The sequence below is a fragment of the Stylophora pistillata genome, chromosome 2 (assembly GCF_964205215.1).
Source record: "Stylophora pistillata chromosome 2, jaStyPist1.2, whole genome shotgun sequence".
NCBI classification, from domain to species: domain Eukaryota; kingdom Metazoa; phylum Cnidaria; class Anthozoa; order Scleractinia; family Pocilloporidae; genus Stylophora; species Stylophora pistillata.
Genome location: NC_142520.1, coordinates 3,942,207 through 3,954,614, shown reverse-complemented (window position 1 = coordinate 3,954,614; position 12,408 = coordinate 3,942,207).

Sequence of the window (12,408 nt, the reverse complement as noted above, 5' to 3'; positions counted from 1 at the left end):
TTACAACATATATGAATATATGTACATGAAAAATACTGGACTTCTTTCCGAAACCACTAACACTTGATATGCAGATTTCCCTGTGATCTACAATTTGCTAAAGATATGGGATTTTTTTTTCTTTTTTGCTGTTTTTCAGATGGCTGGATTCGATTTACTCTTTTATATTCTTATGGCTACCCATTCAAAACAAATGTAGGACCCAGTGAAAGGAGGCAGTAATTGTGTAAATTTCACAGGCGATTTCAATCACACAATTGATCTTAGTAGGTTGCAAACATCGATGAGATCCGTATGATGAAATACATATATCTTATTAGACGTTTTTTTGTGTAGTATCGCTGAGTATTTTTACAAGTTGTGCCGTATTTGATATAGTAATAATAATAATAGTGATAACGGTTTATTATAATAATAATAATAATAGTAATTAATAATAATAATAATAATTATAATAATTAATAATAATAATAATTATAATAATTTAATATGTATATTGCGCAAATAAACATGTGGATATGATGAAATGCGCATCACAACAATTTTTGGGGGACTGGCCAGACTGCATCAGCAGTTTACAAACAATCGAAGGAAACTTATTATAAGATACCCGCTCCCCCCAAATCCCAGTAAACAGGCCAGACCACATCACCGTAATCCCGTGAGTGGGTTCTTTAACGTCCCCTGCCTAACCGAGTTAACTAATTAATAGATGCAGGAGACGGGACCTACGGTTTATTCGTCCTTATCCGAGAAGACTAGAATGTCTATCCATTTCTTATTAAAGACTGAGTTGACCACCATTGAGCTATCAGCTCTATCCATTGAGCTAACCGTCTCCCGGTTAGCTCAATGGAAAGAGCGCTGGACTGTTGTGCGGGAGGTCGAGGTTTCGAGCCCCAGCCGGACCAACACTCAGGGTCTTAAAATAATTGAGAAGAATTTGCCACCTTTCTGTAACATCAAGACATGGTTAGATATTCTAGTCTTCTCGGATAGGGACGAATAAATGGAGGTCCCGTCTGCTGCAGGGTTGGGGTAGGAGACGTAAAACTCCCACACACGAGATTACTGTGTGATGGATGTCCTCCCCTGGGGTGGGATTGGTGGGTGTTTTAGAGGGCCACTAGAGAGAACACTTTCAAAGTAGTTGGTGTCACTCTCTTAAAATAAAGGTTATTTAAGAAAGGTGTTGCATTCTCCTAAGTTATTTTAAGACCTTGAGTGTTGGTCCGGCAGGGACTCGAACCATCGACCTCGACCTCCCGCACAACAGTCCAGCGCTCAACCAATTGAGCTAACTGGGAGGCGGTTATTCATAGTATATCCACATAAAAGGTGTGCCTCTCCAGCTGTGAAGGCCCACGATACTAATATTTAATATTAAAACTAAATTATAATGACTAACATGAAAACTGAAGATGAACGATAGACCGAGTAAATTCAGCGTGTCTTTAAATTTGACAACAAATGAACAGAAAACCAAGATGTTAGGTGATAGTTATATTTCGGTATAAACTATACCATCATCAGACTGAAAATACATACAAAACTAGGCGCTTAAATAGATACAAAAGGTATACTCAAGAGAACAGGCAAAGCTCTCTGCTGGATTTTAATCCACTGTTAAGTGGTGGTGAGTGGCGCCTAACGTGGAAGGCCTCTTTGTATAATAACAGGTTCCAATTATCATCATAACGTAACATTGTGGTGTTATTCTGAACTACATTGATTGCGTGTTCATTATTGCCGGAAACAGTTGGTGTGATGATGTTATTTAAAGTATCCAGTAAATGAAACAAACTATGTATAACGGTTAAATGTTCGCAAGTGCGTAGATGTTTGTAAATCGCACCCTCTTTATCAGTTAAAGCATGTTCACGTGTTCTGATGAGAAGGGTTCTATCAGTTTTGCAAATGTAGGATGACTGACAGCCCGGACAACTGAATTTGTAGACGAAGTGTGATTTGTTTACAAGAGGTACTTTGTTTAGAAGAGGTCACAAAATTTCTTGGATCAGAGCACTAGTCGACCGCATCCATAGAATCTGCTCATCCAATATGGTTATATTTGAACTAAAACATCTAAAAAAGTTCACCTCATGGAACGGCTTTCCGTCTCGTATTGCTCGTGCACTTATTCGCCGCTTCTCATACAACGCCCTCAATAAGAACCACACTACAGCCAACAAACCCGAAAACAAAGATGAGCCCGTCACCATTTGGCTTTCTATTCCCTACATTGGCGAGAAAACATCACAACTTTTACGTTCTTTCAAACGAAAGCTGCGAAGACACTTAAAAAGCTCTAACACCAAGATTAGAATTCGCGAGAAAACCACAAAACTATGCTTCTTCACCAAAAACAAAGACAAAGTACCTCTTCTAAACAAATCACACGTCGTCTACAAATTCAGTTGTCCCAGCTGTCAGTCATCCTACATTGGCAAAACTGATACAACCCTTCTCATCTGTAGAACCCTTCTCATCAGAACACGTGAACATGCTTTAATTTACCGGATACTTTAAATAACATCATCACACCAATTGTTTCCGGCAATAATGAATACGCAATCAATGTAGTTCAGAATAACACCACAATGTTACATTATGACGATAATTGGAACCTGTTATGATACAAAGAGGCCTTCCACATTAGGCGCCATTCACCACCACTTAACAGTGCATTAAAATCCAGCAGAGAACTTTGCCTGCTCTCTTGAGTATACCTTTTGTAACTATTTAAGCTCCTAATTTTGTATGTATTTTCAGTCTGAGGATGGTATAGTTTATACCGAAATATAATTGTCACTTAACATCTTGGTTTTCTGTTCAATTGTTGTTAAATTTAAAGACACGATGAATTTACTCGGTCTATCGTTCATCTTTTATGTTCTCAAATTATCATCTGGTTCTTGCTTTTATAATGACTAACTAAATTGTAATAAAACTATACATGAAAGTAAATATGTAGAATATATTGGTTGGTGGTGGTGGTTGTTTCTATATCTTTACAAGGAAGACAAAAAGCAAAGCGCGCGCCTTTAAGAACGCCTTGCAGAGCCTGCAGTATTCTTTAAAATTTGTGCAATTCCTTATATTTGCTGGCAATTCATTAAAAATCATGGCTGCTGAATGCTGAAAGGTGCCTTGTACAAATGGAACATAAAGCCTTGGAGCAACACTGGGACGGAGATTCCTAACGGGTTTAACGACTTGCAAATTTAAATGGCAGGGCCAGTTATCAGAATACAGTGCTTTAAAAATTGTCTTTAGTAGCGAGTAGTCCCTTAGCTCCAGGATAGGTAGCCAGCCAAGATCCAAAATGACTGTTTACATATTTATAATTTACAAGTGACGAAACTAGCCAAAGCAAACTGGAGCCATTGTAGTCTACCTGAGAAGAACTTTGGTAGTAGACAAAAAACAATGTCACAGTAGCTTATTTTAGACAGAATTAATGTCTCTACCGAATGTTTCCGTAGTTTAAAAATTTAGTAAAGTTCCTTATTTTTCTTAAGATTTTCAGAGTCGTATAACAAGAGTTGAGAATAGAACTGATATGAAATTCCAATTTAAGATTCGAGTCAATGTGTACTCCCAGGAGTTTTGTAATATTTATATGTTCCAGTGTTTTACCGGAGATTTCTAATCGCACTTCCAGATTTCCGAGAGAATGTACATAAGGCATCTGTGGAGTTGAGATAAGAATGGCCCTGGTTTTCTTAGAATTCAGGGCCAGGTTTGAATCATTTGACCAGGCGCCGAGGCCTGCCAGGGTCGCATTCATGCTTTCCGCTTGAGATGTGATCTGCGGTGAAGAACAGCTTGAGTATACTGTTGTATCGTCGGAATATTGGAGACTTTTGATTGTAGGTGGAGGAATATCTTGAAGATCCGCGACGTAGAGATTGAACAACATCGGTCTAAGGATTGAGCCTTGGGGGATTCCAAATTCGGAGAGCACGGGTGACGATTTGCGATCATCAATTTGAATGTAATGTCTCCTGCCGCATAGGTAATTAGCCAGCCATTCGAGAACATAATTTGAAAAACCGAGGTAATGCAACTTGGTTATCACCGTTTTATATAAACCAAACGGTATCAAATGCTTTCGAAAAGTCTACTAGTACCATAAGGGTTAACTCTTTCCTTTTAATGGCACTCAATAGGTCGTCCCTTATACCTAAGAGTAACGTAGAGGTCGAATGCCCCTTACGAAAGCTTGAGATGGTGTCCCTAAGGAGAGATTCTCTAGTGCAGAAATCAGTCATTTGAGAGGCAACAAGCTTCCCAGATACCTTAGAAAGTGCGGGAAGAATCAACACTGGACGCAAGTGATCTTCCGAGACAGGTGTGTCAACTTTTGGAATGGAGCTGATACGCGCGAGTTTCCAGGCATGCGGTAAGTACAACTTTGAAATACAGTTATTGATGATAGTTGTGAGTGGGCCGGCCAAGTATCTAGCAACCAGCTTTACGAACCGGGCAGGCAATTGGTCGGATCCGGTCGAACAGTCTGTGCGTAGTAGTTTAAGGGTTCCAGGACTTCTCTTTGTGTAACACTTTCCAGGAGAAAGGCGCCCTCTTTATCCGTAAGACCGCGGGTGAACTGGAAGAGTCTATCTTGGTTGGTCGATTCAACACCAAGCGTTATCCTTGCGGTCGTGGCAAAATGAAGATTAAACTTGTCTGGGTGGTACCTTAAAGGCTGTTGACAAGGGTGGAGTACACGGTGAACCATGCGCCAGACTTCCTTAGACTTGTTGGACAGCAAAGCCTTTTCCATGAAAGCTTGACGAGCTTTGCGTATAGCGCTCTTTATTTCATTTCGTACTTCCCGGAAAGTAGACCAAGAAGATTCTAAATTTGACTGATGCGCTTCTCGCCTCAGTTTGCCTCTTTGTGACTGGAGGTTACGTATTGTTTCGTTATCCATCCACTGAGCAGCATAGCATCATACACCGAATGCAAATATGGCGTAAAATTTGAGTTGCCACTGTTCTGGATTCACTAGCCTCTCATACATTTAATAATCCTTTTGTGTTTCCGCGTGAAGACGAGGCTAGTAAGTCCAGAACAATGGCAATTCAAATTGGACGCCATGTTTGCATTCGGTGTATAGTAGACGCACTTGGAAGGAGCTTGCAAAGGGTCAAGGGAAGCATACGCCAACTGGTTGGAAGTGGCCGATGTCATTCAGTGCTAAGGAACATGCAGAAAGCTGTAGTTTCTAGCTCCCTCGACATTTCCAGGACTTTCAAGGTCTTATCGGACTAAGTTCTTCCAAAGACGTTAGTTTTAAGCTAGCTTTTAAAAATCTATCTCCATTTTAGGGTCTATGGGTACACCATTTTAGAACTTTTAGGTTTATTTGTGTCTGGACTTTTAAGGTCCTATCGGACTAAGTTCCTTAAAACGACGCTTGGTTCAAGCATTTTTTTAATAGGTTGAGGGAACATTTGTTTCCTTTTAGGGTCTGGGGGCACACAATTTTTTTTAAAGTTTAGTTTTTATCTATGCAGTAGTGACAATTGAGTAGGCCACGCCTTTGGCGCCCTTTATCAACTGTATTTGTGAGCTGAAACATTCAGAAGTGTATACTGCGATATTATAATAATAATCATAATAATAAGACGCTTATTTACTACGACATGTAACTGGCGGCCTGAGTGTTTTGTTTTCTAATCAATTTCACCAGATTTTTGTTTTCGGATCGGAGACAAAGTAAATTCCAGAACCGACGACTTTTTTTCCGCTGTGTTCGGAATCTTTGACAGCTGATGCTTGGTCCTGTAACTTTTGAGCATCCGGGTACCAGTTATTGGGAATAAACTCAGAGTATTACAACCTATAATTTCTTTTGCTGTTTGATGCAGAGTTCACAATACATGGCGGCTTTTCCTTACTAATATTTTATGTCGCATTCATAGTTTACACACTGTTCCAGTTTTTTTAAACTATATTCATGCAGTACTCATAAGATTCTTTGTCACTGGCCTTCAGATGACCTATATTGGTGCCGGAATCCTCTAGATAGTTGCGAGAGATTACAGAAATTATAGGTACGATGTGATTAAGGCACTGGTGTTGAAAATCTTTTTACGCTACCTCCTCCGCAACGATGATTAAAATCGTGAATAAACAGAGACTGGGGGTAGTAATAATCGTTTTCAAATCAAGATAGATGTTGAACAAGCTGACAAAGCTTTTAAACAGACAAAGACCAACTTTCGTTTAATGACACGTTAAGAACAAGTTTAAACTCCCTTGAACTTTAACAGGGTTCGTACTGTCTTGCAAGTCCGTGAATTTCAGGGCAAGTTCCCCAATGAATTCAACCAATCCTTGGAAAGTCCTTGAATTTTTATATTCTAAAAGCTTCTTGACAGGGGTGGGACGTTGACTTTTTCCGAAAAACCAACTTTAAATACTGAGTCAAGCGCTGTGCGCTAGGGTGGTTTGGAAATTAACATACAGCGCGGTAGATCCAGTAATGCGTTATTGACCAAGCAGGAGGACTCAAACCTGAGCCAAGCGTTAAGAGCCAAGCGAGAGCTTGCCTGCAGATTACACAAAGACAAAATGGCTGCAACGCTGGCCACCGCAGAAAACGAAAAATAAGCAAGGGTTAATAGCCAATCAGCTCACAGAGTTCGCTGCATCTTGCACCGCTTGCGAAGCCAGCCATATAAAAAGGAAAGGTAATACATCGGCGTAATATAACTCTTAAAGCAAGAATCTCTCCCAACATATTCATCTAAGGCAGTAAAAGTTGAAAATGTTATGAAAGCTGAAAAAGAAAGGGTTCCGGTGTCGCGCTTATTCAGAGTTACAAGTTTGAATGGCCGAGGGGTAGGCACTTATTCAAGGAAATACGGTATATCGATCACTTGAGGCTGTGCACGTTACTTCGTGTTGTCTCATACTTTATATTATCTCATATTACCCAGATTGTCAGGAAATCAATCGTCGTCGTGTGTTTACGTCCTACAAAAACGTCGCGGTTTGCAGGGCGACTTTTAACAGTAAATGAAGCTGTTTCAAATTTTTGTCTCAAACGACTATTTATTCCTGTCGCTCTGCTGTAGATATAGGTGAAGAGCTCAAATAACAGAAAAATTTGCGTCACAAGAATTTCTTCACATTATATATCCCAGAAAACCTCAGGCATTACTCTGAATGCCAGAACTTCAGCCTGGATGAACCAGAAAGGATAGACAATACTTCCCTATATTAACCATGAATGAAAAGCTAAGTAAGTCAAATATCTCAGAAGCGCTCAGGCATTAAAATAAATGGCAGGACTTCAGCCTGGGTGAACCAGTAAGGCCGATAGACAACACTTCCCTAGATTAACCTGTGAATGTCAAAGAAAATAAGAATGTTAGGTATCAGATACTATGAAATATATGAAATTCATATATTTTGAACTGCGGTATTAGATACGTATGATGCACGATCCTCGCAGTAGATAGCGCTATTTGAACAATAGCGAAAATCAGACCTGAAAAAAATCAGGCCTGTACGGGATTCGAACCACTGACCTCTGCGATACTAGTGCAGCGCTCTACTAGTATCGCTCTACTTGAGCGCTGCACTAGTATCGCAGAGGTCAGTGGTTCGAATCCCGTACAGGCCTGATTTTTTTCAGGTCTGATTTTCGCTATTGCTTAAATAGCGCTATCTACTGCGAGGATCGTGCATCATACGTAATGTTAGGTATCCCAGAAGCACAAAGGCATTACTGTGAATAGCAGAACTTCCGTTCAGCCGGGGTGAACCAGAAAAGATAAACAACACTTCCCCGTATTGACCATGAATGAAGAAACTTAAAGTATGTTGTATATCCCAGAAGCGCTCAGGCATTACACTGAATGCCAGGACTTCAGCCTGGGTGGACTAGAAAGGATAGACAACACTTCCTTATATTGACAATGAATGAAAAGCTGAGTATGTTATATATCCCAGAAGCGCTCAGGCATTACTCTGAATGCCAGGACTTCAGCCTGGGTGAACCAGAAAGGATAGACAACACTTCCCTATATTGACCATGAATAAAAACCTCAGTATGTTGTATATCCCAGAAGTGCTCAGGCATTACACTGAATGCCAGGACTTCAGCCTGGGTGTACCAGAAAGGATAGACAACACTTCCCTATATTGACCATGAATGAAAAGCTAAGTATGTTATATATCCCAGAAGCGCTCAGACATTACACTGAATGCCGGGACTTCAGCCTGGGTGAACCAGAAAGGATAGACAACACTTCCCTATATTGACCATGAATGAAAAGCTATGTAGAACTTTGTTATATATCCCAGAAGCGCTCAGGCATTACAGTCAATGCCAGGACTTCAGCCTGGGTGAACCAGAAAGGATAGACAACACTTCCCTATATTGACCATGAATGAAAAGCTTTGTAAGTTATAAATCCCAGAAGCGCTCAGACATTACACTGAACGCCAGGACTTCAGCCTGGGTGGACCAGAAAGGATAGACAACACTTCCCTATATTGACCATGAGTGAAAAGCTAAGTATGTTGTATATCCAGAAGCACTCAGGCATTTTTCTGAATGCCAGGACTTCAGCCTGGGTAAACCAGAAAGGATAGACAACACTTCCCTATATTGACCATGAATAAAACGTTTAGTATGTTATATATCCCAGAAGTGCTCAGGCATTACTCGGAATGCCAGGACTTCAGCCTGGGTGAGCCAGAAAGGATAGACAACACTTCCCTATATTGACCATGAATGAAAAGCTAAGTATATTTATATCCCAGAAGCGCTCAGACATTACACTGAATGCCAGGACTTCACCCTGGGTGAACCAGAAAGGATATACAACACTTCCCTATATTGACCATGAATGAAAAGCTAAGTATATTGTATATCCCAGAAGCGCTCAGACATTACACTGAATGCCAGGACTTCACCCTGGGTGAACCAGAAAGGATATACAACACTTCCCTATATTGACCATGAATGAAAAGCTAAGTATGTTGTATATCCCAGAAGCGCTCAGACATTACACTGAATGCCAGGACTTCACCCTGGGTCAACCAGAAAGGATAGACAACACTTCCCTATATTGACCATAAATGAAAAGCTATGTATGTTATATATCCCAGAAGAGCTCAGGCATTACACTGAATGCCAGGACTTCAGCCTAGGTGGACTAGAAAGGATAGACAAGACTTCCCTATATTGACCATGAATGAAAAGCTAAGTATGTTGTATATCCCAGAAGCGCTCAGGCATTACACTGAATGCCAGGACTTCAGCCTGGGTCAACCAGAAAGGATAGGCAGCACTTCCCTATATTGACCATGAATGAAAAGCTATGTATGTTATATATCCCAGAAGCGCTCAGGCATTACACTGAATGCCAGGACTTCAGCCTGGGTGAACCAGAAAGGATAGACAACACTTCCCTATATTGACCATGAATGAAAAGCTAAGTATGTTATAAATCCCAGAAGTGCTCTGGTATTACTCTGAATACCTGGACTTCAGCCTGTGTGAACCAGAAAGGATAGACAACACTTCCCTATATTGACCATGAATGAAAAGCTAGGTATGTTATATATCCCAGAAGTGCTCAGGCATTACTCTGAATGAAGGACTTTAGCCTGGGTTAACCAGAAAGGAAAGACATAATTTCCCTCTATTAACATTGAATGAAAAACCAAGTTTGCTATATCCCAGAACATCTCAGGCTGAATGCCATATAAATCTTAGAAATATGACAAATAAATATATATCTCAGGAGTGACCAGGCAACACTAAACAAAATAGTATTGTTACAGGATAAGACTTCAATAAAATAGATTTTTTTAAATGAAACAATGTTGACTATGCCTTACTACAATGGGTGCACAGAATTTAAAAATTAAAATGTTATACACTGCAGGCAGAGCACATAAATTAACATCACATGGTTCTTCTTCAAGGAGAAAGAGCAAGTCATCTCAACCCCTTCCATCTGAAACAGAAAGAAAAAAAACAGTGAATTTAGTTTCCACCTTTAAGATCCAAGCTTACCATATTTTTGCTGGTAACTGGGTAAAAGTGAAGAACAGCTCCCCTAAAAGTCTGTCTGCCGACTGTCGGCCAACTGTCGGCCGGCAGTATACCAACTGTCCATCAAACTAAGTATCCCAAGTGAGATGAAATAAAATAGAAATGAAATAGATTATAAAACTGTCAAGACCCTATCAAGGAAACAAACCCGAAATTTCTCCTAAAGTAGCCATAAAAAGTGATCATAGCTAGAAGACTTAGAGGCTCAGCGTAAAATCAAACTCAGCCAATTATGTGATTTTCCTGCCAAGCAGAGATGAGTTCTGATACACCGTAAAACCAGCATTCACAACAAAACATAGGACAGCAAACTCACTTTTTCCAATCTTAATGAAAATATAAACGTTATGACTTACCTAGGTTCGTGTTAGCTTGAAAATGCTAAGTAACGTTTGCCAAGCTTTTCTTGATCCAGGATCCTCGACTGCAGTTTGAAAAACAGCAGGGTCCAGTCTGGTGCTCTGAGAGATTGCAAAAACTGAGGGTTACTGTCCCCCAGTATTGTTTCCAACGCTTGCAGTAGGCTGTTAATTTTGGTTTTGTCAAGGATGTCGTTGAGCATTCGCCCCACCTCAGGACTGTGGACCTGACAGCTACGATATACATTTGATCGATGTCCACATATCCTTGCGGTGACCTTCTCCTCAATTTTAACTCTGATGCTGGTCTTACTTACCTAATTCTTTTATTTCCTCTAATAGGAATTCTAGCTGACTCCGCGCTTGATTGAGGTCGGCCTTCTGAGTCGATCGTTTTCAATTTGAATAGCTGCGGAGGCATCACGAACAGCTTTCAGCTCCTCGCAAAAGTCATCGCTCGGTCGAGTCTTGCTAGTCTCCGTTTTGATTTTAGGCGAATTTATTTTATCGATCAACCAAAGATATCTCACCACTTCTCCTTCTTCGAATTTCTGCCGGAAGATGGTAGAAACAACTCCAAATAGAGAGGCGATGGCCACTTTGTTGTTCTGAACATATCGGCCATCCAAGCTTCCGCCATTTTTCAAAGCTGGACCGTACAAAACGCTTGGAAAATGTGCCACGAACAGGCTACTTCAAAAAACTTGCTGACTCTTATGCCACATTTCTTGAAATTTAAGATAAACCATTCTCTTGACTCATCTGGAGGAGAATGAAGCAATTCAACCCTTCGAAGTTTGAAGGGATCTATGACTGCACTCGACCGCGGGAAACTAAACATTCCCGCTTTTGCTTACGCATATTAATATGAAATCCAATCTCCAAATGTCAATAGGCCGATCCAGCCCCTCATAAAAAAAAGGCTTTATTGTACCCAGCAGGAACAGAGATTGTACAAATTCAAGCAACTACTCAGATTACTGCGAGCAATTATCGAAAAAGGCTGTCAAGGCGATGATGGAAACTTATCCGGTTTATGACGTCACTCCATAGCAACCAGCCTTTTCGAATATTTGAACTTCCGTTTACCTGTGGCTCGTGATGAATATGAACACGTTCAATTAAAGAAAACACCTTCATAGCTAAATTTAGCTTTTGTTTATCACAAATTAAAAGCCGTAACACCTCGGGCAGTTTGTGTAAAATAGCGACAGGCGCATGCTACGTTGTACAATTTGTAAAAAGACCCCTGATTTAGTTATTCAATTGTGCCAGTGAAGAAAAAGCTTTCGGAATAAAAATTATAGAAACAGATGTAGATGCGAACGGTACAATATTATTAACTGCGCAATTCTGAGGTGTGGGAAACCCACACAGAGCAAAACACGGGTGATGACCTTTCCCATGACCTTATATTTTCAAATAGTAAACCTGTCCTCAGTTTTAGGGTACTTTAGACAATACGCAAGCAGTTCAAACTGCACAGATTAGGTTTAGCCTTTTTAAAATTTGTTTCAGCTTCGACCTGTGTGCCGATGCACGTACAAATCTTAGTTGTCATTTTCCGTGACTTTCTTATGACCGACAAGACATAATTTTCACGCAGGTCTCGAAAACTAATTGTTCAAATCTCTCCGGGCTTGCCATGACCCGGACAAACCCTATGACCGTCCACAATCCGGGCGGCAAGCATTTTCATCGTTACGTAGTTAATAAAGCTGTGCGACATATATTGTAATCTTACCTCGACTGAAAAGCAGACTTTAAAGATGTTTCGTTAAACTTGTTTCCTCGGTGTATTTAAGCTTACAGATTCTGACTGAGCTTTACAGAGTTCATTTTTCAGGGCTTACGAGCCTTAGAATATCAGGTCTTTAAATTATATGGAAGGAAGAAAGCAATCACGAACATGTCTTCATCGCTTCGCACACGCGAAGTACGTGTTGGTTTCTATATTATTAG